Source organism: Orcinus orca, chromosome 15 (genome assembly GCF_937001465.1).
Source record: "Orcinus orca chromosome 15, mOrcOrc1.1, whole genome shotgun sequence".
Taxonomy (NCBI): Eukaryota; Metazoa; Chordata; class Mammalia; order Artiodactyla; family Delphinidae; genus Orcinus; species Orcinus orca.
The window spans coordinates 71,206,485-71,232,703 of record NC_064573.1 but is presented as its reverse complement, the minus strand read 5'-3'; the positions used below and the strand labels follow the sequence as shown (position 1 = coordinate 71,232,703).

At 48.2% G+C, this 26,219-nt stretch overlaps 1 protein-coding gene across 3 annotated transcripts in view; it reads left to right on the top strand.

The window, feature by feature from the left end:
- Nucleotides 1-17,127: 17,127 nt before the first annotated feature.
- Nucleotides 17,128-26,219, top strand: part of CMKLR1 (chemerin chemokine-like receptor 1) — a 38,435-nt gene continuing 29,343 nt past the window's right edge. The window contains exon 1 of one of the 3 annotated variants that reach the window (XM_004281365.4): nt 17,128-17,395. The gene's annotated coding sequence lies outside the window, so the exon portion shown is untranslated. Of the gene's footprint in view, nt 17,447-25,138; nt 25,619-26,219 lie in introns of those variants that run through there. The other 2 variants (XM_033408649.2, XM_049698575.1) reach the window with 2 other exon arrangements.

Genomic DNA, 26,219 nt, shown 5'->3' with positions numbered 1-26,219 from the left:
TGATTTTGTTTTTCTCCAGGTCTTTCTTACGACATTGGTGGAGATCAGGCGGGTCTTAGGGTCTTTTGCTCTGCCTAAACAGTAAAGTTAAGAACCACTGACAGATATAGGAAACAGACTTGTGGTTGCTAAATTTGGAGAGGCGTTGGAGGAGGGATGGATTGAGAGTTTGGGATTAGCAGATGCAAACTATTATATATAGGATGGATAAACAACAAAGTCCTACTGTATAGCACAGGGAACTACATTCAATATCCTATGACAAACCGTAACGGAAAAGAATATGAAAAAGAATATATATATGTATAACTGAATCACTTGCTGTACAGCAGAAATTAACACACTGTAAATCAACTATACTTCAATTAAAAGAAAAAAAAGAAAAACCACTGATAAATCACAGGTACCTTGGAAGTATAACTGACCAGGGTTGGAACCTTGGTTTTACCATTTGTCTGACCTGTGACCTTGGGCAGAGCACTTCACTTCTCTGGCCTCAATTTTCCTACCTGTACAATGTGAATAATGGGATTATTCCTCCAAGTGTTGATGTGCAAGCTTATAAAAAAAGTATTGGACATGAATCTCCCTCTGGAGCAGGAGACAGGGTCTGTAATTGGTAGTTAGGGTTGATCCTATACGCTCCGAGCAAACAGCACAGTGTGTGTCTTACTCACTGGCACAGAACCAGTGCTGGCTGATGCTCAAGAAATATCCTCACGCTTAACCAGGTTCAGGGGTGCAGAGGGTGGGGATGCCATTTGCTCACACTGCCTTCTTTGGAAAGTCTTCAATTAGGTGGATTGAAAAGTGTCACTCAATTTCGAGACTGCCTTTGGGGGCAGAATGGCCCTTGAGATTCCTGGGGCAGGGGCTGTACTGGGCTGTCAGTAAGAAGAGCCTCCAGTTGTTTGTTACATGGATGGTAGAAAGAAAGATGGCAGATGTGAGACCACAGAATCACAAACCATCAGAAGTAGGACCCAGTGGCCTCATTTTAAAGAGGGGGAAACTGAGGCCTGAAGAGAGATGGTGACTTGCTTGACTAAGGTCATCCAGCCTGTTGGAAGCAAAGCAAGAGCTCAAACTCACATCTGTCTCCTGGTGTCCACCCAGTTCAGAGCTCTGTCCCTGACATCTGGTCCAGTCCTTATTTACCTCCTCCAGCTGTTGTCACATAACGATGATCTTGCTTGTCTTTATTCCCAGAACTCTGCAAAGCTTCTGGTCTCATCTCTCCTCTGGAAAGAAGTCCACATTCTCCGCCAGCATCTGCAGAAAGCAAGGGATGCTGGGAGCCTCCATGAGGGCACGTGTTATTCCACTTGGCCCAGCTCTGATCCCAGGGGTGTGAGTGTGCTCCCACCAGAGGGAGGGCCAGGCTAAGCATCCCCAGAAAAACATTGCCTGATGTCTTCCCTCCCGGGTGTCATCTGTTGGAATAAAAAAAAAAGTCTATTCTTTAATATTATGCAACATCCATTGTGAATATGGAAAAGGAAAAAAGGTGTCAGGAAGCTTTAAAAGATTGCAATTCCACAACCTGGAGATAACCACTGCTAATACGTTGGCATATTTCCTTCTAGTCTTTTTTCTCTCCAGACCTATGCATTTCCGTTTCCCCCACCCCCTCGTGTACTCCCACCCTGTACACAGAGCTTTATATCTGCTTTTATCATGGATTTGGAGAAAATAATTTTTTATATTAAAATTAACATGGCCATATTTTGAAGTGGAAGGCAAAATGTGCTGGAATTTTGTAACTAAAATATGAAGCTTCCGAGAAAAATGTTCCCGTGGCTTAAGCTCTACCCCAGACCCTCAGAGCTGTGCATTCATTCTTCTTTACCATTTGATGGGCTGGTCTGAGAAGTTATCAGTCTGCTATTTCAGGACACTGTTTTTATATAATATTCACCAAGCATCATTTACTTAATATATATTTACACATTACATATATATACTTAACCTATACTTATATATATTTATATTATCAATATACATTTATATGTCGTACACTTAATAAGTGATATTCGTTGTGTAATAATACAAATAAAATAGCTTTGTTGAGATATAATTCACATACAATTCGCCCAAAGTGCTTATTTCACTGGTTTTTAGTATGTTCACAAAACATACTATTTTGGTGCAACTATCACCAGAGGCAATTCTAGAACATGTTCATTACCTCAAAAAGAAACATTGTATGCACTTGCTGTCATTCGCGGTTCTCCTCCAACCCCCGACAACCACTCATCTACTTTCTGTCTCTAGATTTGCCTTTTCTTGATATTTCATATCGATGGAATCCTACACTGTGCGGCTCTTTGTGTCTGGCTTCCTTCACTCAGCCTAATACCTTCAACTTTCATCCTCATTGTAGCAGTTATCAGTACTTCATTTCCTTTTTACGGTTAAACAATAGTCCATTGTATGGAGAGACCATATTTTGTTTGTTCTACTTTTCGGCTATTATGAATAGTGCTGCTATGAACATCTGTGTCTACGTTTTTGTGTGGACATACATTTTCATTTCTCTTGGGTGTATCGCTAGGAGTGGAATTGCTGGGTTCTATGGTTAACTCTGTTTCTCCTTTTTAGGAACTGCTAGACTATTTTCCCAAAGTAGTTGCATCATTTTATGTTCCCATCAGCAGTGTGTGAAGGTTCCTTTTTCTCCACATCCTCTGCAACACTTGTTATTACAGTCATCCTAGTGGGTGTGAAATGGTATCTCACTGTGGTTTTGATTTGCGTTTCCCTAATGACTAACGATATTGAGCATCTTTTCATGTGCTTCTTAGCCATTTGTATATCTTCTTTGGAGACGTGTCTATTTAAATCACTTGCCCATCTTTAATTTGGGTTATTGGGTTATTTGTCTTTTTATATTGAGTTATAAAATCTCTTTTAATATTCTAGATACAAGTCCCTTATCAGGTATGACTTGCAAATATTTTCTTCCATTCTGTGGGTTGTCTTCACTTTCTCGATGATATCCTTTGAAGAACAAAACTTTTTAAATTTTTATGAAGTTTCAAGAGTATTTTCAAGACATGACTTTACTTGATTTAATGTTTCATATTAATATGCTACAATTTGTTTAACACCTGCTGCTGAAGACTTGCGTTGTTTTCAGTTTCTTTGCTGTTCTTAATCATGTTAAGCTGTATGTCTCTGTGAAGAAATCTTTGTCACAATTCTGATGCTCTTCTTAGGACAAAGTCCTGGAAGGGCAACTACTCTGCCTAAGATTGTGAATGCTTTGACGCCTCTTACAAGATTGCTTTCCAAAAAAGTAATGGTCCCGTGTACCTTCCTCTGCCCACCACCCATCCCTATAATGCATACGAGTGCCTAGTCAATGCAGCCTCTGGTACTATTATTTACAAAGGAAGACTTCTTTACTGAATTCACTGAATTTTAAGATGTGTATTTTCTAGCTGGTGTGGGGGAAAAATTTTGGGGTTGATCAGAGGCAAGTCTAGGTAGAAGAGATGGCTAATTAGATCCCGGACTGTCTTCTAAGAGATGAAGTTTCATTACTTTTGCACGCAGACAACCGTCTGGGATGAGAAAGCATCTTCTTTGCAAAGTTCCTTGGGGAACTGCTTCAGTGCTTGGAGCAGGAAATGGCAGCTCTGAGAACACTTTGCTGGCCGGCAGTGGGCACCCTTTAATGTCACTCGATGCTCATTCTTCTTTGCATCATTAATGTACCTCTCCCTTCCTGGGACAGAAAAAGAATCCATTCAAGTGATTCCCAAATTCCAGATTGGAAAATTGGAAAAATCTGATTATCAGACAGTTTGGCAACCTGTGGTTTGAAACGGTCATTCAGTGAATGATTCATTCAGCAAACACGTCTCGAGCACCTGTCATGCACTGGCTACAGTACGAGACAGTAGGGACGGAGCTACGCATCAGATTTACGATCTCATATTGACAACCATTTCAGGTTCCAAATATGTTTATTTACATATTTGGAACTCTTTTGAAAATCTGATGAAAATGCTGGACAAGCACACCCCCCCAGAAAAATTTGTGCCCCCACACACGCGATTTTATGTGTTTATGTCCACCTGAGAGACCACCAGTGGATTTCCTAGGGGGGCCATGGATCCCAAGTTCAGAGTCATTGTTATATTCCAGTAAGTGAGAAAAAAAAGATGCCGTGTCATATTTGTGTTATTATAATTATGTAACACCCTGAAGCTTGACTCCGGATCAAGGATTTCCTTCCTCTTACTGCCGGATTTGTAGACTTTGCCATCTGAACATCGGTTCCTATGTTCTCTGCTGGGGTCGTTCGAGATGCTCCAGCTTTAGCAGAAAGTTTGACAGACACGGCCCCAGCCCTCATGCAGCCTGCAATCTGTGGGAGGAACTTCTGTCCTTACTTGACCTGGGCTACCCTGGGGACATTTGCCAGCAGGCTGTTTGTCCTCTGGCTCTCACTGACAGCGTGTCAGGAATAAACAAGGGTGACAGAGCTGAAGAGGGGACATGCAGGTGGCGGTGGTGTCAGGGTGCACCAGGTATGATGACCTCCAGTCAAGGCAGGGGCTGCGGGTTGCTGAGTCCAGCCTGGTGTCTTAGATGGACATCAGAGCCCAGTTAGGGTTTTGGGAACCAACACGCCTCAAATAGTGGAAACCAAATCCAATGCGTTACATCTGTGGGCATGCAACAAAGCCAAGGAGCGTGGCCACCAAGATCCTCCAGATCTGGGAGGTCCACAAATTACTTTGTGTGCGGTTTTCCACACCACGTCACCAAAATCCCGTGAAACCAATGAGGAATGGCAGGTTCTCCCGTTTGCCTCCAAAGGAGCGAATCCAGTCAGACACAGGAAGACATCTTTCTCGGGGGAATAATTCACAGGCTTTCTCTGTCAAATTCCAAATGAGCTCCTGGGCCGCCCTTTCTTTCACCCCAACATCACACAAAAGGAACACGAAGGGTTCTGAACCAGGAGGCAGCCAGTTGCTTCAGAACAGGCAATAAAGCAGCCCAGAGAGAAACCTTAGTAACGAAGCCTCGATGTCTTGGTGCCCTGGAGCAGGACCGGGAACAGGCAAACCCGGGAAAATGAAGGAGGGTGTTGATTTCGACCCGGGCCAGCTCCTCCAATGCTCACGATCCTGTGATTGTGTCCTCATGGGTCACAGGCTTTGAGTAGCCAATGAAAGCTATGGGACCCTCTCTCCATACGTTACTACTGCGAATAACTTGATGAGGTTTTGGGACCACTGGAACCCAACCGTGGGTTGCTATGTGATCCCTGGAAAGCAAATCTTAACATGTATCGTCCCCTGAGGGAGACAAAATGTATATGTACTGTAATTATTGCCGTTAAAGAAGGTATGAACGATACAAATCGGGCAAACTTTCTCTCAAAGGGCAAGACAGTAAATACTGCAGCTTTGTGAGCCATTCGGTCTCTCACTGCAACTGCTCAGCCCTGTGGTTATAGCATGAAAGCAGCCAGAGATGATCCATAAATGAATGGGTGTAGCTGTGTTCCATTAAATGCTTATTTACACAAACAGGCAGTGTTTTTGTAAATAAACAAAAACAAAATATGTTTATTTACATAGTTGGCTTTTGGGTAATAGTTTTCTGACCCCTGATAATAATAACAGCCAGTGTTTAGGAACACTCATCGTAAGCCAACATATGAGTATGTCTTATTATATTATAATAATATAATATATCATGGGCTATTATTATCCCTATCTTACAGATGAGAAATTAGTGTTGCAAGTTGCCCAAGGTCACTCGGCTGGTAATTGATGGAGCTAGATTCTGATTTTATTGCTTTGTTCCTAAGAGATGGTCACAAAAGGATATGAAGGATGGGAGGTAGGAGATGATGATGATGTTGATGATAATAATAGTAAACATTTATTCAGAGTCTGCTCTGTGCCAGGTGCTATGCTAAGTACCTTATTTGGGTTAACATAAGTCATCCCCACCACAACTCACTGTCACTATCATTACCCATGAGAGGGAACTGAGGCACAGAGAGGTTAAGCCACTTGCCTTAGGTCACACAGCTCATCAGTGGTAGGGCAGGATTCAAACTCACACTGTGCCCTCAACCTCCTTCAGGTGCTGTCTCAAAGTCCTTAGGCTACGGGGTTATCTGCTCTCTCATCTGAGAGGACGTGGGCTCTGACCAATTAGAAGGCAGCCCTGAGTCAAGATTCTGGGCCCGCCGCTTGCCTGTTGTTACCCCTTTAGTTCTTGGATCAGAGGGTGGTCCTAGGAGAGGGTCCTGTGTAGCTGGGGTTTCCCAGCTGGCCAGGAAGTATTTTGATATTTACAGAACCAGCTCAAGTCATCCAGCTGTGCTCCTACAAGGTGGGCTGTTCTGAAGACGCATTCCTAGGTGGGAGTTTGTGGATGAACACAGGGAGGGAAGCCCGGGTGCTGGCCAGGAATGTCAGGGGCATCTGGGCGCCTGGAGGACACGCCAGTTGAAGGGAACCTGAGGCTGGGGCTCCTGAGGGTCAGCAGGACCCCCAGCCCATCCTCAGAGGCAGCAGACTGAGTTCTGGGCTTGCCTCTGACTCAGAGGCCCCAGGAGGAAAATATACTTTCTGTACTAAGAGGAGGAGGGAACAGCTCACTTTTTAAAAATAGGAGAGGCAGCCCCGTTGCTATGACGAATTTCTCGTGTTGCTCCATGTTTTTAAATTAACAAAAATTTTTTTTATGACCCACATAAAAAGGTACACACAGCCTCTTTGTAAAAATACATGGAAAAATCTTCATCTTATGCCCAATTTGAGTGAGACTCAAGGGACTGTGGACCAAGAGAGCTTGTTTTAAGGCCTCTGAAGGTTCCGGGACCTCTGACGTTACAGGGACCGCACCCCATACCAGGGCAAACCTCAAAATGTCGCTACGGATCCCATTACACATATGCATTTTTGCTAAAAGTATCTGAAAAGGTGTTAAAGTAGTTCACATATACGGGGTTTATGAAGAATAATTTTTCGTGTCCTTGTGATTTGTGCTTTTCTATTTCTAAACACAAGTGCCGTTGGATAGCAGGTGACTCACTAACATGTTGTAGACATTTAATCAGACATGTATTAATTTTGAGTTTGCAGTTGCCTTTTGGTGTTCTGGGGTCGATGTGCTAGTGAGTTCAGGTTTCAAATATCTCTGTAGGCCCTTGACAGGTTTGTAGATCTCAAGGTTCTGGGCCTCTAATGTGGGACCATGGAGGTAGGGGCCGGAAGCAACTCCTTGGGTCTCAGTTTTCCCATAAGCAAAATGGGAGTGGTTCACGAAAAGATGTGCACAGAGAGAGAGAGAGGGAGGGAGAAGGAGGGAGAGAAAGGTAAAGCAAATGGGGAAAAATATAAATAATTGGAGAATCTGGGTGGAGGTATAAGGGAGTTCCTTGCACTACTGTTGCTACTTTTCTGCAGGTTTAAAAGGATATCAGAATGATGGCACATATCTGGAAAAGACATAAACCCTAGTCTGAAAAGACACATGCGCCCCAATGTTCACTGCAGCACTATTTACAGTAGCCAAGACATGGAAGCAACCTAAATGTCCATTGATAGATGAATGCATAAAGAAGATGTCGTATACACAATGGAATATTACTCAGCCATAAAAAAGAATGAAATAATGCCATTTGCAACAACATGGATGGACCTAGAGATTATCATGCTAAGTGAAGTAAGTCAACAGAGAAAGATAAATATCATACCATATCACTTATACATGGCATCTAAAAAAATGATACAAATGAACTTATTTATAAAACAGAAATAGATTCATAGACATAGAAAACAAATGTACGGTTACCAAAGGGGAAAGGGCAGGTAGGGATAAATTAGGAGTTTGGGATTAACAGGAACAAACAACTATATATAAAATAGATAAATAACAAGGACCTACTGTATAGCACAGGGAACTATATTCAATATCTTGTAATAACCTATAATGGAAAAGAATCTGAAAAAGAATATATATATATGTATAACTGAATCACTTTGCTATATACCTGAAACTAACACATTCTAAATCAACTATACTTCAATTTGAAAAATGAAACATTATATCAAGATGAAAAATGAAGAAGTCCCCCCACCCAAGGTGGGAGGGGGCAGGGTCAATGGATGAAATGGAAGTTTGGGGCTGTGCTCAGATGGAGCCTGGGGACAACCAGGGAACTGAGGGGTGTGGCTCCCTGTCCCCTGACCCCTCTAGCCAAGCACGTCCATTTTCATGTGCCTTATATTTTGGGGATCCAGATTCTTCTGGAGGAAGAGGGTTCTCTAAAGAAAAAGCCAGATATCAGTGGCCGTGGAAGTGCTTGACGACGGAGGCAGGTCTAAGGACATGAAGGATCTTGTCCAGGCATCTCGGAGGCCTTGGGTTTTCCTAACAGTGAAGGGAAAAGAGGCCAAGTCATTGGCTGTAGATTGTGGGTGAGGCAGGAGGAGGAGGTGGGCAATGGGAGGAGAAACACGTGGAAGTGGCGGAAGACGATGGTGAGCTTGAGTCTTTACCAGCCAGTGCTCAGTAGGTGCCAGGTGCTAATCTAGGTCCTTTACAAGCACTAACTCCTTTGAATCTCAGGATACCCTGCCAGGCAGGCACTGTTACCATCCCTATGTAACAGAGGAGGAACCTGAGGCTCAGAGAGGTGAAGTCACTTCCTCAAGATCACACAGCCAGGCAGTGGCAGACCCAGTGTGGCTTTACTTCTTCCCTGTTAAGAACACAGCAAGAGGGACTTCCCTGGTGGCGCAGTGGTTAAGAATCCACCTGCCAATGCAGGGGACACGGGTTCGAGCCCTGGTCTGGGAAGATCCCACATGCCGCGAAGCAACTAAGCCCGTGAGCCATGGCCACTGAGCCTGCGCTCTAGAGCCCGTGAGCCACAACTACTGAGCCCACGTGCCACAACTACTGAAGCCCACACACGTAGAGCCCGTTCTCCGCAACGAGAAGCCACCACAGTGAGAAGCCCACACACTGCAATGAAGAGTAGCCCCTGCTCGCCGCAACTAGAGAAAGCCTGGGCAGCAACGAAGACCCAACGCAGCAGAAAAAATAAATAAATGTTCCTTTAAAAAAAAAAAAAGAAAAAAGAACAGGGTCTTTGGTGAATGATGCAAGGCCAGAGCAAGGAGGGAGGATGGGGGGAAATGGGCTTCCAGAAATAACTCACAGAGTTATGGCAACACTATGTATTAAGCACTTGCTCTGAGCCCCATGCCATATATACGACATGTATCATCTCGGAGAATTCTCCCAACCAGCCCTATGAGGTGGAGATTATGTTCTCCATTTTACAGAAAGGACACGGGAAGCCCAGAGAGGGCAAGTGCCTTACCCAAGGTCACAGAGCAAGGAAGTAGCAGAGATGGGATTCAAACCCAGATCTTTCTGACCTCAAAAGGCTGTGTTCTTACAACACTGTACATCAACTATACTTCAATTAAAAATAAATAAATAAAAGGCTGTGTTCCTGAACTGCCCTAATATGCCGTGGCTTTGATGTATCTGATCCGTTTCTAGTAGCTCACATAACAGCTGGCCTTGGGGAGGGATGGGCAGGCATGGAGGCTACCTCAATCCATCAAACATTTCCAGTAAGGGTCAGGTCTAGTGTCAGAACTGGAGCAACAGAAGTCCAGAGGCTGAGACAGGTGTGCACATGGCAGAATGAAAAAGCAGTGTGATTTGAGAAAGGATGGATGTGTTGGCCAAGTACAGACCCACCTGGCAGAAGGAGTAATCAACTTTCCCACGTAGGTGGGAAGAGAAGGGACAATCCTGGAAGACTGACTGAAGGAAGGGACAATTGAGCTAGGTTTTGAAAGATGACCAGGTTACCAGGTGGCTGGGCACAGGGCGGTGAGAGAGAGCATTACTGGCAGAAGGGGCAGCTCAGGCAAAGGTGCCAGGATTTGAAACTGCACGATGGGGTCAGAGTTGAAGGAGGGGAAGAGGTGGGCCATGTGGCTGGGGAGATGGGCAGGGGCAAGGTAATAGAAAACCTGTGTGTGTGTATGTGTGTGTGTGCGCACGCCATGTGTAGCAGAGGTGAGAGGGTTCTCTGGGAACTGGGAAGCTTGCCTGCTCAGGACTTGCTGTGTGGCTCTGAGCAGCTGCTAACCCTCTCTGGGCCTCTGTTCTACCCCCTGGAAAATGGAAGCTTTCCCAGAATCAAGCGACATGCTGTCAGGCACCACCTGAGAGCTGGGGAACTGCAGGCAAGGGGGCTCCAAGCTTCTCCCATCCCCATCCTGGAGAAATGGGCCGGAACAACCTTGCCGGCTCTCCCAGCCCCCCAGGCATCCGGGGTAGTCCCCCCCCACCCCCCCTCCACTGCCAGAGGCAAACTGTCTCTTCCAGCAGGAGGAGCTGGGCGGGTGGGGTCTCCATGGCTCATGGGGGAGCGTGGGCCTTATCGACCCCTCACCAGGACAGTCCCCTCCCCTGGTCTCAGAGTTGAGGCTTCCTCATTCCTTATCCTACCCAGGCTCCACTTAGCGCTGTTAACCCTTCCCAGCTTGGATGAAAGCCCAGGGCCTGGATGCTTGCTGCGTGGACAGAAACCTGGGCTGCTAGCATCCTCCCATCTCTTCCTCCTTTTCAACCCCCCTCCAATTCAACATCTCACCTCAGACAATCTCCGACAGCTCGAGGGACCCGCCTTCACCCAAGAAGAATTAACTCTTGCTGTTACTTGAACCCAAATCAAGTTTGCAATACAATTTTTGGCTGAGGGTTTGACAAGTGTCCAGTGATACTTGGCCCAGGGTTCAACTCTCCTGTCTCGGTAACTCTGCAGCCCTCTCAGTGGTTAAGAACCCGGACTTGGCTGTCAGGAAAAACTCTGGGTCCTCAGCCCAGCTGGCCTGGGAGGTTGTTGACTGGTCATCCATCTCTTCATTCATTTAACAAATCCTTATCGAGAAGGGACTACATGCCTAGCACCAGTCTCTGCCCCCATGGAGTTTACCTGTAGAGGGGGAGATGGGTGGTATATTCCCAGCACAAATGATCATCACATTACGACTGAGGTTGGTACTGCTGTGGAGGTCACGATGCTACAAGAATGGACAACAGGGGTGCTGACGTGTCTCAGGGGGTCTGGAGAAAGTGACGTTTCAATGGACATCTGAAGGTTTGTCTCCTCAAACTCTTTTCAGCTTTGCCATCCCTTTGTTTTCTCCTTCCTGGGAGATGAGGCTGGCAGGAGCCCAGTTATGGGGGATTTTGATCAACCAGATTAAAGACATTGTACTGGGGAGCCATGGAATGTTGCTGAGCAGTGGAGGGACACTGAATGAAATGGAGCATCAGGAAGGTGGCTCTAGCAGCATCCCAGGGGAGATTAGAGGGCCTGTATTTGGGAATGTAGGCCTCTTAAGGCCCAACAGAAGGGGGGAAATCCAACATTTATTGAGTGCTGTGTGCCAGACTGTTCTAAGCATGTGGTGTGTATCAACTGATTTCATTTTCCCTGCAGTCTGAGGTTGGTTCTTTATTACTCTCATGTGCAGAGTAGAAAGCTGAGATTCAGAGAGGTTAGGAATCGCACAAGGCCACACAGCTAGCAAGTGGAGCAGGGACTCAAGCCCAGATCTGCCTGCCACCAAGGGCAGTGTTCTGGTCTTCTCTGGAACAGCCCTTGTATTCATTTCCTATTGCCGCTTTACAAATTACCACAAATTTAGGGGTTTAAAACAGTAATTATTCTCCCACAGTTCTGGAGGTCAGAAGTTCAAAATGAGTATTAAGGGGTTAGAATCAGGATGTTGGCAGGGCTGGCTCCTCCTGGAGGCTCTAGGGTAGAATCCATTCCTTGTCTCTTCCAGCACACAGGCTGCCTGCATTCCTTGGCTCGTGATCTCAGATCTCTGCTTCCTTCATCACCCTACTGCCTTCTCCTCCCTTTTATCTCCTGCCTTCCTCTTCTGAGGCCCCTTGGATTATACTGGGCCCACCCAGATAATCCAGAAAAATCTTCCCATCTCCAGATTCACAACTTAATCACATCCGTAATTTAATCTCACGAGCACGGAAGGAACCAGAGAGGATAAATGACTTGCCCAAGGCCACACAGCCCAAGGCCACACAGCCCAAGGCTGAAATGGAGTTCTCATTCGGTGTGGCTTGTTCATGCCTTAAAGAAAGTCCAACATAGGCACAGTTTGGTTTTATAGAGAATCCTGCATGTCACAGAAAGCATCTTTGAAGGCTCCCTTTGGTTTGAGAGCCTCTCTGGTGAATCTGCTTTAGCTGCTGATGATCAGGAAGATAGAGGAATCATTTAGCTTTAACTAGGATATTAGGGATCCATGAACAGTAAAGATCAATCAGAAACAAATACAAGGGAGTGTGGGAATTGAGATACAGATTAGATATACACTAGGATCTGCCAATTGCTGGAACAAATGGGGCAGAGCTGGAAGCAGCCCCTGTGCCTTCTAGTCCAATGGGATGGACTTTTGTTGGAGGACAGAGTGGGATGAGAAAGCCAATACGGCCCCACCCCACTCCCGTCCAGGGCAGGCATTGCTAATCAATCACTGTGCTCTTCCCAGCCAGGCCTGGATGTGGCCTCAGATTCCCTTAAACAGAGAGCTCCAGGACTCCAGAACCAACCAACTGGAGTTGGGCATCAAGATGAAGCCTGATCGGGCTTCCCTGGTGGCGCAGTGGTTGAGAGTCCGCCTGCCGATGCAGGGCACACGGGTTCGTGCCCCGGTTCGGGAAGATCCCACATGCCGCGGAGCGGCTGGGCCCGTGAGCCATGGCCGCTGAGCCTGTGCTCCGCAACGGGAGGGGCCACAACAGTGAGAGGCCCGCGTACCGCAAAAAAAAAAAAAAAAAAAAAAAAAAAAAGATGAAGCCTGATCTGCAAGCACCCCTATGTTCATAGCAGCACCATTCACAATAGCCAAGGCATAGAAACAACCTAAATGTCCCTTGACAGATGACTGGATAAAGAAGATGTGGTGTGTATATATATAAGGGAATAGTACTCAGCCATAGAAAAGAATGAAATAATGCCATCTGCAGCAACATGGATGGACCTAGAGATTATAGTAAGTGATGTAAGTCCGAAAGAGAAAGACAAATACCATATATCACTTATATGTCGAATCTAAAATATGACACAAATGAACTTATCTATGAAACAGAAACAGACTCACAGACATAGAGAACAGACTTGCGGTTGCCAGTGGGGAGGGGGTTGGGGGAGGGAAGTATTGGGAGTTTGGGATTAGCAGATACAAACTATTATATATAGAATGGATAAACAACAAGGTCCCACTGTATAGCACAGGGAACTATATTCAATATCCTGTGATAAACCGTAATGGAAAAGAATATGAAAAAGAATATATATGTATGTATAACTGAATCACTTGGCTGTACAGCATAAATTAACACAATATTGTAAATCAACTAGACTTCAATAAAAAAAAAAAAAAGAAGCCTGATCTGCCACCTTGGAACGACACAGTTTCTATGGGAATAAACAGAGGCGTCTTTGCAGGCCCTGAAGAGCACCACGTCTCTCTCAGGCCCCAGTATTCCTATATCAGGCCTTAGATTTCAGAATCCTTTTTAAAAAAAAAAACACCAAAAAGTCAAAAAACTCACCGAAAGGCTTTTCACTCCAAGGAAGAAAACGCCAAACTTTGCCGCCATGTTCAGAATGGTGGCCCAAGACTGTGGCTTCTGATTGGTCGGAGCAGCGCGACTCCGCCTGTTCCTCGCCGGGCCGGGTGGGGCTGTGAGCTCCGATTTCCACCTCTGGGTCTCCGGCCTCCGGCCTCCGAGGCCTGGCTGGCTGGGAGCCCAGGGTCCTCCCTCAGCCTGGTGTGGCTCCCAGCTGATAACACCTGAGCCTCATTATTATAGCCTTGGGTTGGCTCGGGAGGCGTGAGGCCTCCGAAGGGCCTGCAGTAGCGGCACCCGAGGAAGGAGGAAAAGGCAATATCCATAAATCCATCCAGAGGCCGGATTCTCCCAGCTCCCCTTTCAGGATCTCCCCTCCCCCACCCCTAGTGTGCTCCATCTTCCTGGAAGGCTGCTTCCTCCCTCTCCTTACCCCCTCCATCCTCTACTTCCTCCCCCTTCCTTCTCTGACCCCGCCCCCCACCCCCACCACCCCCACCACCCCCACCACCCCCACCCCCGTCCCCTGCTCCCTCATCCAGAACAGATGAGGAAACTGAGGCTCAGCGAGGTGAAAGGACTTGCCCACACAGCTTCCAGGGATGGAGACAGGGATTCAATCAAATCGGGTCTGTCTGATCCCAAGGTCTCTGTTCTTAACTACGATTCTGTGGATTGACAAGGTGACCTGTCTTGGGATCCAGAATGTATTCTTAGTGGCTTTTCCATTAAGAATACAGACAGGGCTTCCCTGGTGGCGCGGTGGTTGAGAGTTCGCCTGCCGATGCAGGGGACACGGGTTCGTGCCCCGGTCCGGGAAGATCCCACATGCCGCGGAGCGGCTGGGCCCGTGAGCCATGGCCGCTGAGCCTGCGCGTCCGGAGCCTGTGCTCCGCAACGGGAGAGACCACAACAGTGAGAGGCCCCAAAAAGAATACAGACATTTTCTGTATCAGTGGTTTTTAAACTTGAGCCAGCGTCAGAATCCCTTGGTGGCTTGTTAAGAGCCTGCATTTCAAACAAGTTGCCAGGCAAGGCTGCTGCTGCTGGTCCAGAATCCATGCTTTGAGTACCACTGGTCTGTATTAGTAACAAACCTTTAGATGGTGATGTATAGGATCCCCCCTTGCATGGTGGAAATGTCCTCTCCTTTGGACCAGGAGACTTGGGGCTGCTGCTCTACTGCTAACTGTTGGGTGACCTTGGGTGAGTCCCTTGCGTTCTCTGGATCCAATGTTCCCATCTGTACAGGAAGGATTTGCGTGGGCAAGCCTGGCAGAGTGGGGAGGAGAGGAGTTTGCAGTCAGGCTGGGTCTGACTTCTGACCCTAGGAAGCTGTGTGACTTTGGGCAAGTGACTTAACCTCTCTGTGCTTCCAGTTATTATCTCTGAAATGAAAGCATTAAACCAGATAGTTTCCAAGTGTAAATCTCACTGAATGAAGGGTTGAGGATGGTGGGGAGAGAAGATGAGGTTCTCGGGCTGGTCATATGGTGAAGGACATGTTTCCCCACTTGCCAAAGTTCTGGAGGCCCAAGAAGAGCAGATGTCCCTTCTTCCCCCTCCCTCCCTCCTTTCCTTCCTCCCCCTTCCTTCTTTCTTTTTTCCCTCTCTCCCTCCCTTCCTTCCTTTTTTCCTTTCCTTCTTTCCTATGCCCCCTCCTTCCCTTTTTCTCTGTTACCTTTTCTCATCCCCTCCCCTCCCCCTCCCCTTCTCTTTTCCTTTTTTCACAGGTTATTTTCAGCAGCCCCAGCTTTGGAATCAGACAGACCTGGGTTCAGTCATGCCTCTGTTGGCATGATCTGGGCGCCCTTGGCAAAACGACTTTCCGTCCGTGGCCCCAGAATCCTCATCCGTAAGGTGGGCAAGTGTCACCTCCTGCAGCGTTGTTGGTTCACTACTTACTCCACGGAAAGCACCTGGCACAGGGCAATGCACACAGTGGGCCCTTCTGTTAGTTCTTTAGTTTGGAAGCTAAAGGCGGGGCTCTGGAGCCAGGTGGCCTGGTTGGAATCCCAGCTGTGCCACCTACTAGCTGTGTGGCCTTGGGCAAGCGACTTAACCTTTCTGTGTCCCAATTTTCTCATCGCAAAATGGGGGCAGAAACAGTGCCTGCTTCCTTCCTTCATAAGGATTAAGTACCAAGTTTCTAGCACACCGCCTGGCTGTCAGCTATTTAGATAATTCACTGATGATGGTGATGTCGCCAGGCACCGTGCTTAGCGCTGGGGATAGAGCAGGGGACAAAACACAGACCCTTCCTCAAGGGGTTCCTAGTGCAAGGGAAAGAGACACCCTAACAAGCTGGGACAACATTGCATCAGTGCTGTGATGGGGGGAGCCCAGAGCCGTCCCCCAAGGGGCAGGGAAGTCTTACCTGGGAGGTGGCCCCAAGCTGAGACATGAAGAGAGAGTGGGCGACTCTTTGAATAATAAACATGTTCATAGGAAATTTGTATAATAAAGTAATTGGACGAGTGTGCAATGGCGTGCTCACTATAGTCAAAAAGTTGAAAGTAACCTAATCATCCACCCTCAGAGTATTGTATTGATTAAATAAACTACGGTACATTGAGTAAATGAAATAATTAGCAACTTTTAAAATATGGTAAGGTATATATACATATACACATATATTTTATATATGTAATCATTGACTGCAAAAGCAGGTTACAATATGGTACACAGAGCATGACTGAGCCATTTTACATTTATATATAAAATATATATGTGCATGTGCTCAAACCAACATGTTAATGATATTTATCTCTGGGGAGCTGGGTTTAGGATGAAAGCAGAATTTATATTTAAACAACACACGGTCTGAACATCGTTAAAGGTTTGATGTAGTTTGTTAGTTTTCTAGAAGTGGTACATGAATGTATGTATATTCCAATGATGGATAAGAATTTTGCTTCCCTGTAACATTTACTAAAATCAAATATTACAGAATATTTTAATCTTTGTTCATTTGATACTTAAAAAAAAAAACCACATTGCTATTTTAATTTAACCCCCCCCCCCAAAAAAAAAAAAAGGAAGCAGGAGGTCATCAGGCCACGAATAGGGGCAGGAAGCAGGAAGGGCATCCAGGTGGAATGATGTACAAACGCCTGGGGTGAGGAGGTGACCCAAGGTGGTGGGATATCCGGCAGCTAGTCTTGCTTGTACGTAGTCTGTCTGGAGCTCCGGAGGCCCTTGCTGGGAGCAGACGTGCTTCCCACAGCTGCCCGGGGCCCACATGTGCTCCTGGTTTGTGCTCAGACGGTGAGCACAGCTCCCAGCTCCCAGAGGGGCGGGTCGTCCCCAGCAGGCCTCGCCATCAGCCACCACCCACGACAGGCAGGCTCCCCTGACAGCCCCACTCCATGCAGCTGGCCGCCCCCGCCCTCCGGTCAGCCCGGTTTCCTGCCCCTCCCTCTCTCCTCCCTCCAGCTGTTTCTCTGGCAGAGGCCTGTCCCATTCAGGACAGCAGCCCTGGTGAGCAAAGAGCGCAGGAGCCTCCGGGGGATGAGAATGTTCTAGGGGGGCTGAACTCTGGGCTATTTGAGGGGCCCTTGAATGAATGGATGCACTGCTTTCTGGGCAAACGGCCACAGCCAAAGGACAGTGTGATTTCAAGAAAGAAGTCGGGGAACACGGGTCTCCTGCACAACCTCGAGAGGTCTGAAGTCACCGAACGCTTGGGAACACCTGGGCAGAGGAGACCGGCCACAAGGTATCACGCTCCGCTCTGACATCACCCAGAGGCGCCAGAAAAGGGGAAATGGTAATAGAGAGAGAAGTTCTTTGGTTCTTGGTAAAATGTAATTTTTGTCAAAATGGAAATAGCTTTATTATGATTTTCAGATTTCCAAAGTAATGCATGCTAATTGTAAAAAACCAGCGAGGTCACCATAGTTATACGAGCAGCGAGCTCAGTGTTTCCCTTTGGTTAATGCTCACAACCGCCCTACAAGGGAGATGCTTTCATTGTCCACATCTTACAGGTGAAGAAACTGAGAGTCAGGTTGGGGGGGTGCGGGGCTGGGCGCTGAGATCCAAATGACATGAGAGTCTGCATAGCCCACCTTCTTAGCTGCTGGACTGTCCTACCGCTCAGCTATGGAGAGGAAAGAAGGGGTTCCTAACCCAGAGGTGAACCTTCGGGTGCCCCTCTGTAGAACTCTCACTCACCCTCTCACTACTTGACCTGTGATGTTTGTTGAGTGCTTACAATGTACCAGACACACAGGAGTATCTAGATGTGGACACACCCATGCTTTTCCAACATCTCATTTCGTACCTTACCTTGTCCTTAACCACGGGTCATGAACCTGCATCTGTATTTTCTATGTTCCTCCAATATACATTTTAATGGCTGCACAGAGAGGGTGAGTTGGGATTTATTAATCATTCCTCCATGTGGTTGCTGCTTCTTCCTCTTTTTTTTTTTTTTTCATTATTATAAACAGCTCTGCAAAGGCTGCTCCTAGTACATCATCTCTGCGTGTTTGGGCCTATGGATACGTTTCCTAAGGTGAATTCGCTGGCTCACATGTTCGCGTGTTTTTAAGTCTTTTGAGGCTATCGCCCTGGAAGGTTGTGCCGGCTTGCACTCCCCCGGCACAGTATTGGGGTGTGATGTTCTCACAGCCTCACCCACACTGATGGGAAAGGTGAGAATAACATCTGGCTGCTTGACTTTGCACTCCTTCATTCATGCTGAATAACCTTTATAATCTTATTGTTCATTTTATGACTATCCTGCTCAAGTCTATTCCCATTTGTTCCTTGCTGGCATGTTTGTCTCCTTTCTTATTGACATTTAAGAGTTCTTTGTATATGAAGGATATGAACCCTTTGCCAGTGGTATCTGTTGAAAATATTCCACTCCCCTCTCTGCTTTCAAATTAGCACACTTTAAATGGGTGAGCCATTTGGACCAGCGTTTGGCAAAGTTATGAGCAAACAGCACATCATTATACTCAAGTAACTGTTACTTGATGTCAGTCTGATCATTCAGACCTATGTGGTTCAGAGAGGCCAGCGCGCAAGTGGCTGAGCCGTGGGTCTACCTTCTCTCTCTATGCAAGGGCCCAGCCCCCAGCTTCCTTTTTGTCATTCCTGACCTCCTTTTCAAGACCAATCTTCCCTGTAGTTCTTGCTGTCGAATTACACTGAGTCGAATTAGACTCAGGATTTCTCAAAGGGCAATCCTGGGACCACGAGCATCAGTTTTTTGAGTCAGAATCTCTGAGGATGGGGTATAGGAGTCTGCATTTTGAATCAGCACCCCCAGTGATTTCGACACACCCTAAAATCTGAGAACAACTGAGCTAAGTGTCTTTTCTTTTTGTCCTTTGTCCAAGTTTCTGGGTTCTTTGTTGCACACTGAGGCTTCTCTTTTTCCTTTCTAAGCAAATATCTATGCTCTTCTGCGAGTCTGCATGCCCTGTGTCAGCAGCTGAGGCCAGGAGACAATGGTGGAGAAGAAGCAAAACTTGGTCTTGTACCACAGAAAGTCAGACCACATCATCCAGCATTCGGGCTTTGATTTAGTTTAAGCCACAGAGCCCTTTCTTCTGATGAAAATATATGGAGAAGTACAATTTGAAGACAGATAAAAGTGATGTTTTTCTAGTAGAAACAGAAGTGGAGGACTCCAGACGGCAGCTCACTGAACCTCACTCTCACTGCCGAAGGCCCTCTCGGAATCCTCATGGCTCTCGGGGGCAGGTTGAAAACTGCAAAATCTACTCCAAATTGTTAAGACACCAAAGTTCTTAACCATTGCTGAATTTGCTGTGTGACCTCAGGCAAGGTACTCTCATTCTCTGGCCCTAATCGTCTCATTTGTAAATAAGGAGGTTGAATGTTGTATTAGGGCAGTAGGTGCAGTAACAAATAGACCCAAGCACGTATAAGGGCTCAAACAAAACAGACGTTTGTTATAAGGCAGGTGTTTGTGAGTGGAGGGTTGTCCTCTTCCACGCAGTGATTCAGTGAGCCATCTCACATTCCGACTAGCCCTTGGACATCATCGCCAAGGAAGGAAAGCATGGAGGGGGCATGTTTGCTTCTTAACTGTTTTCTGCCACACACGAGAACTAGTCATGTGACCAATCTAGTTGCAAAGGAGGCTGTGAAATGCAGCTCTTGGCAAGGGTGGCTCTTTCCCATCTATGGCTGTGTACTGTGGAAGGGAGAACGAATTTTTGTGGACAGCTAGCTGTCTCTGCCACAAATACGGTGACCTCTTGGGTCTCTTCCAGTCTCTGATTCTAAATTTTCATTAGTTAATCTTAAAGTTAACATGGTGATGTTGGACCCACAAATACTTTCCTATCCTCAAAATAATCCCCATCAAATAGACTGAGTAAATTCCCACATTCCAGGCCCCCTAAACATGGATTTCCTTGAAACCTAGGCAACTGCCATTCTCTTTCCCTCCTGGAGAAAGGAAACAAAAATAACAATGTTGTTGAGCAAATCACATTGATGAACCAAAGGTTTTTGTATCCACTATCTCATTGAATCTCCCTATAACACTACATGGAAAGGCTTCATGATTAGCATTCCCATTTTATAAAGGAAGAAAATGAGTCTCAGAGAGGTAAAGGGACTTGCCCAAAGTCACACAGCTCATAAGCAAAAGAACTGGGATTTGAACTCAGAAAATCCAACTTCTGTCCTAGGGTCCTGCTGCACATTGGAGTGCATGTGTGCAAGGCTGCGTGTGTGTGTGCCAGTGCATGTGTGGGGTTAGGGTAGGGGTTTTCCTTGGGCTGTATTTCCCCAGGGCTGGGTATAAGGAAGTGGAAGTGAAGGAATCATTGTCCAAGTGCCCAGAATGGGCCAAGCTTGCAGTTTAGAAGGCAGCCGGGTCGTTGTCTTGGGCCGAGGAAGCCCACTGTGACTAAGTATTATAGTCACTGGCCAGAAAAAAGAGAAGGGGGTGGCGTGTGAGGACACAGCTGAGGCTGTGTGTGGGTCCTGGATGCCACCGAGGCCTTAACTGGGCCAGGCGCATAGTAGGTGCTTGTGGACGATTTCCTGCGTGAATAAACCCACCGAGGAGCGAAAGCTGTACCTGTGCGAGAACCTAAGATGGGTCAGCCCAGTCCCTGTTTTTAAGGCCTTTGGGGGAGGGGAGGCAAACTTGTCACATAGACTTTTATTCAGTCACTCAACAAACATTTATTACCCCCTGCTCTGTGTCTGGCACTCCACAAGGCAGGGTGATGAAAAAGACAGGATTCCTGCCCTCGTGGGACTGTGGAGGGGCTGTGAGGGTAGTTACATTGGCCCCCGTATTAGATCTGAGGGAAGTGAGGCCCTGATTGGTTGAGCGACATTCCCAAGGTCACTTGGTAGGATTAAGACCCGGGGCTCTGGTTCCCAGGTCAGGACTCCTTATGTGCCCCTGGCTGAGGGCGAGGCCCTAGCTTCGGGCCTGGGATGCAGGGTTGGTTTCTGGCTCCCAGGACATGCTGTTTTCAGGCAAAATTAGGACACCAGTTAATTTACAATACTTCTCTTTTGGAACCTCTATATTTTTGCAGTGTTGGGCACAAGCATGATAGAGGAAGAGTAGAATTTCTTGCCCTGCTGGGTAGAAGCCAGAGGCCATGTTAATTCTACACGGTGCTGTCAAAGAAAGAAACATTAATGTCAGGCTGCCATCGGCTGACAGCATGACATGGCATGAACTCCACAGCCACCTGCTCTAGGGTTCAGACCCCGTCTCTGCCCTCTAACCTCCCTCCCCCTCTGAGTCCTCATCTCTAAGGGGGGGATACTCTCAGGGTCTACCACTTCACAGGGTTGTTGGGGGTTAAACGAGTTAATATACGTAAAAATATACACGAGCACAGCACATGGCCAGCTCACTGAAGGCGCTTCTATTTTAATTCCCGGGGAAGTGGGCACTGATATTCATGTTTGTACACAGGGGGTGATGTGGGCATCTTGTGCCCTGTGACCTCGGGTTCCCAAGACAGGAAAGGTCATTTCAGTCAGTCTCCTGGCTTCATGCCTTGCCCCATGGGGGAGTCCTGGGCTCCGTGGGCAGTGGGAGGGTGTCCCACCCACCATAGACACACTCTGGCAACCTTGGAAGTATCAGCAGCTGACTCAGCAGAAGGGTCAGCTGCTATCCACGCAGAATGTCAGAATCGGTTCTGCTTTCTTGGGGTATGTGACTTGGGTCCTCTGATCTTGGCCCTGGGATCCCACTGAGAGCAGCTCTTGTGCAAGGAGGTGGGTTGGGTGGGTGGGGGGTGGGGCATCTGGTGCAAGAAACAGTGGCTAGCGTGCTCAGTATTTCCTCCTGGAGCTCAGGGGTCAGAGACACAGGAGGCCTGGTGGGGTGTAGCCAGGCAGACCTGGGTTCTGGTCTCTGAGCCTCAGTTTCCTCTTGTTTCAGAGTTGTTGAGTTCTTCAGTGTTCAGTCAGTGATCTGGGGGTGGTGATTAGGGCCAGGGGACATTAAAAATATGCCCATCCCTTGTTATCAGAATTTGTTTGAACAGTTTCCAGAATCTATGAATTCCGGGGTGTGGGATGAACGAATTGCTCAGATAGTCAGTGTATGAGCCTGTTGCTGCTATAACAACCACTGCAAACTTTGTGGCTTAAAACCATACACATTTATGATCATACCTTTCTGGAGGTCAGAAGTCTCAAATGAGTTTCACCTGGGCCTTTCTGACCAAGGCCTTTTCGATTGTTGAAGACACTCCCATCAGTGCCTGCCTGGTGCATTCAGCGCCCGAACTACCACGGGCGCAAAGAGGGGGTAGCTTTGATCGGGGCAGTCAGGAAATAGTGTCTGGAGAAGGGAGCATGCACCTGGGCTGGTTCCAAGGATGACTGGCCTCGAGCGCCTGGAGGAAAACTTGGCCAGAAATAAAAGATATTTCTGGCCGGGAGAGCAACGTGAGCAGCTTGACGAGCGAGGAACATCTGATGTGGCGAATGGAAGCAGGGAACGGCCGGAGGGAGCCTGGATGTTCTGCAGGGCCTTGAAGGTCCCATGCAACTTGCTGCGTGGTCCAGTACGCCCCATCTCACCGGAACAGCATCTTGTTGTCCCCAGACCTTGCCCTCTCCAAACTTGGTGCTTAAACTTGAACATTTGGACGAGTGAAGATTCCAGACAATCTCAAGTGAATTGAGTTTGAAATTCCAACTTGGCAGAAGGGCATGTTGGTTAGTGGCTTCATCTCCTGGGTTGTCTGGTCCAGAAACCAGAGCAGAGGAGAGAATATTTCTTTGCATTGGTGGCTTTCTAGGCTGAATGTTGGGTCTCTTCTCCTAGCACATCCAGGACCTGCTGACAGCTGTAGGCACGGAACTTGGGAGAAACGAGGTGTTTCCTTCAGGGTTAAAGAGAGTTGACTTAGGGTGGCACCTGTGGCCAGCCCGGGATATGTTTACTGCGGGGAGAAGGACTTGGCCGCTGCCCGCTGGAGCCAGATGAACCGGGCTGGGCATTGAAGGGCCTGCTGGCCCCTGCCACCGCCTGGGGGTAGAGCTGACTGATCTCAAGAGCAGGTCTTCGGGGAGTTCGGGCAATTTTCAGTCTCTTTTATGACAGATGCGACTCACAGGGGGCCTTCTTCAATGGTCAGGGATCTGGGTCAGGAAGAAAAACGACATCCCTTGAGTAAGAAAGAAACGGCCACCCAGGGTAGAAGCGGGACTCTGCCAGCTCACGGACCTGTTTTGAAACCCACCTCTGCCCTCGCTGGCTGTGAGACCTCGGAGAGGACACTTAACTTCTCTGAGCCTCAGTTTGCTCCACTGTAAATTGGGGGTGATTAAAGGGTTTTCCTCACGGGGTGGAGGGTGTTGGCTGGCTTACGTGAGATGCAGAGTGGCACAGAGTTGGGGCTGAAGACCAACTGTGGCCTGAGCATGAGGGACTGGCTCAGGTGGTGGGCGGAGCAGCGGGGGTCCTGAGCTGTGAGAGGCTAGAAATGCCAGGTGTGGACGGTGCCAGGGTCGGAGCTTCACCCCAAGCTTCCCCTCCGCTTCCCGGCTTGGCCTGAAAACACGGCGGGGTCTGGGTAGAGACCCCAGATCACAGGTCTTTCTTTTCCTGGGACCAGTGGGGCCTGACTGGCTTAAATGGGCCTTTCTTTTTCTGTGTTTCCCTGCCCTCCTGTGAAAAACCTCAGACACGAGGGAAATCAGAACCAGGACCCTGGGGGAGGGGAGGGCAGCTTCCCTGAGCCTGGCTGGGCGATGCTGCTCATCTGCCCCGTCCCACTGGGCTGGCCCTGGCTCCACGCATCCTGTCTGCTCCATAATCTCGGCCCTCTCCCAGCTCTGGCAGCTCACGCTTTCCAGGGGGCTGGGAAGCCAGCAGCGCCCCCAAATTCCTCCTTCCAAGAGCCTTTTGTATTGTTTCCACTGTCTGAAGGGACAGGTAGCTTTCATTCGCCGAGACCACACTGGACTGCTGCCCAACCCTGCTTCCCACCGCCAAGATCCTCTTCGGGGGCCAGTCATTCCTCTGCTGGTGTCACACAGACCCATCAGAAATGTGGGAGATGGGGCAAACTGTCCCATTTTACAGCCGAGGAAACTGAGGCCTGGAGAAAACGTGTGTGCTCACCCCTCCTCCATTCCCTAATTCACAGCCTCCCTCTCTGCCTTGGGAACACGTCCCACCTCCAGTGGCCCTGGCTTTTTGTGCTTTGATGGGGCCCTCAAAGTAATGATTCAGTTTGGAGTAAGGCAGACCTGGGTTCGAATCCTGAGTCGCTTGATGACCAGCTGGGTGATCTCGGGTCGGTTCCTCTCTCTCAGCCTCGGTCTCCCCACTTGTAAATGAGAGTGTTGGCAGGTTCTTCCCTGAGTTGTGTGGTGAGAATTAAAGGAGATAATCCATGTAAAGGGCTTAGCACTGGGTCCCGCACTTAGTGGGTCCCTGAAAAGACTTCTGGGCCCTGAAAATGGGGTACGTGGCAGGTCCTTGGTAAATACTTCCTGAAATGAGATTGAATTCTTTAATCACCCCCTTCTGCTCCAACCCCCAGACTGTTGGCAGTCATTTTTTTCCTGTGAAGGATGAGGCTCAGAGATTGAGGATCAGAGAGGTTAATTGGCTCCCTAAGGCCACACAGCTCACAGCGAAAGGAGTCAGGCTCCTGAGCCTTGCCCTTCGTTTACCTGGACACCACAAGGGCTGTTCCTATTCTCCTGGTCCCTTCTCCAGAGCTCACCTACCCTCCTCCTCTGTGATTTCCAGGCCTTTCCACTGATGCCACAGACTCTCCCTACACCAGTCAGGGTTATCTCATTCATCTTTGATAGCTCGATCAACACATGAGTCTCATGCCCCATCCCTCAGAAGACTCTTCTCCTCCAGACGTTCCACTGAAAACCAAAGGGATCAACTCCTTCACCCTGAGGCGTTTGCAGCCGGTGACAGCTCGCAGGAGAGGGGTTTGTGAGCCTTGTGCCTTAAGCCAGCACAGCGTGTCCACAGTGGTGGACCCTCAGGCTTTTGGACACGGGGGAGGGGAGCCTTTGGCCCAGGATCTTCCTGGAGGTCAGTAAGCGGCAGCCTCCCCTGCTTCAGGAACCTGAGGACAGGCAGTGACTGAGTCAGTTCCATAGACGTCTGTGTTACCACTTCCTCATACCTCCACTGGGACCTCTCTGTTCCTCCCTTTTCTTGTAGAATTGCGTTGACTTTTTTTTTTTTTTTTTTTTTTTAATGGGGCAAAGCTGCATATCAGCGGAGCTCAGAGAAACCGAACAGGCCTGGGAGGCCGTGAGGGTGAGTGTTGCAATCTTGGCACACCCACGTCTACACTGCCTGCCTGCCTGCCTGCCTGCCTGCGGCCTTCTGCCAGAGCCCACAGGCCGCGGTGACTGAGGGTGGTTAAGGCTGCGTCCTGTGACCTGGATGAAGAGGCTGGGGTCCCTCTCACTTTCTGCTGAACTGGTAAAACTGTTCCCTCACTCGGGCATCCTTCCTTCCCTGTGTGGGCATTGGAGCCAGTGCCGGGAGACCAGGGGGAGAAGCATGGCTCGTCAAGGTGTGTTTGGAGAGGCAGGATGGCACGATGGTCAGAGCTTCTGGAATCCGACTGCTTGGCTTCAAGTTCCTCGCCTTCCTAGTTCTGCAGCCTTGGTTTCCTCATCTGCGAAATGGGAACGACACTGCCTCACAGGGCCTTTGGTGGGGGGGACATGGATCTAGGGGAGGGCGCATTTTATTTAATCAATTTATTTATTTTTTGCGGTACGCGGGCCTCTCACTGTTGTGGCCTCTCCCGTTGCGGAGCACAGGCTCCGGACGCGCAGGCTCAGCGGCCATGGCTCACGGGCCCAGCCGCTCCGCGGCATGCGGGATCTTCCCGGACCGGGGCACGAACCCGTGTCCCCTGCATCGGCAGGCGGACTCTCAACCACTGCGCCACCAGGGAAGCCCTATTTTATTTTTTATCTTTGTTATTTTGGTATTTGCCGTGCCACTTGTTTAAAGGAAAGAACCTGGGGTTGGGGAACTTGGAATTGGGCGTTCATGTGGGGGACGCACTTAG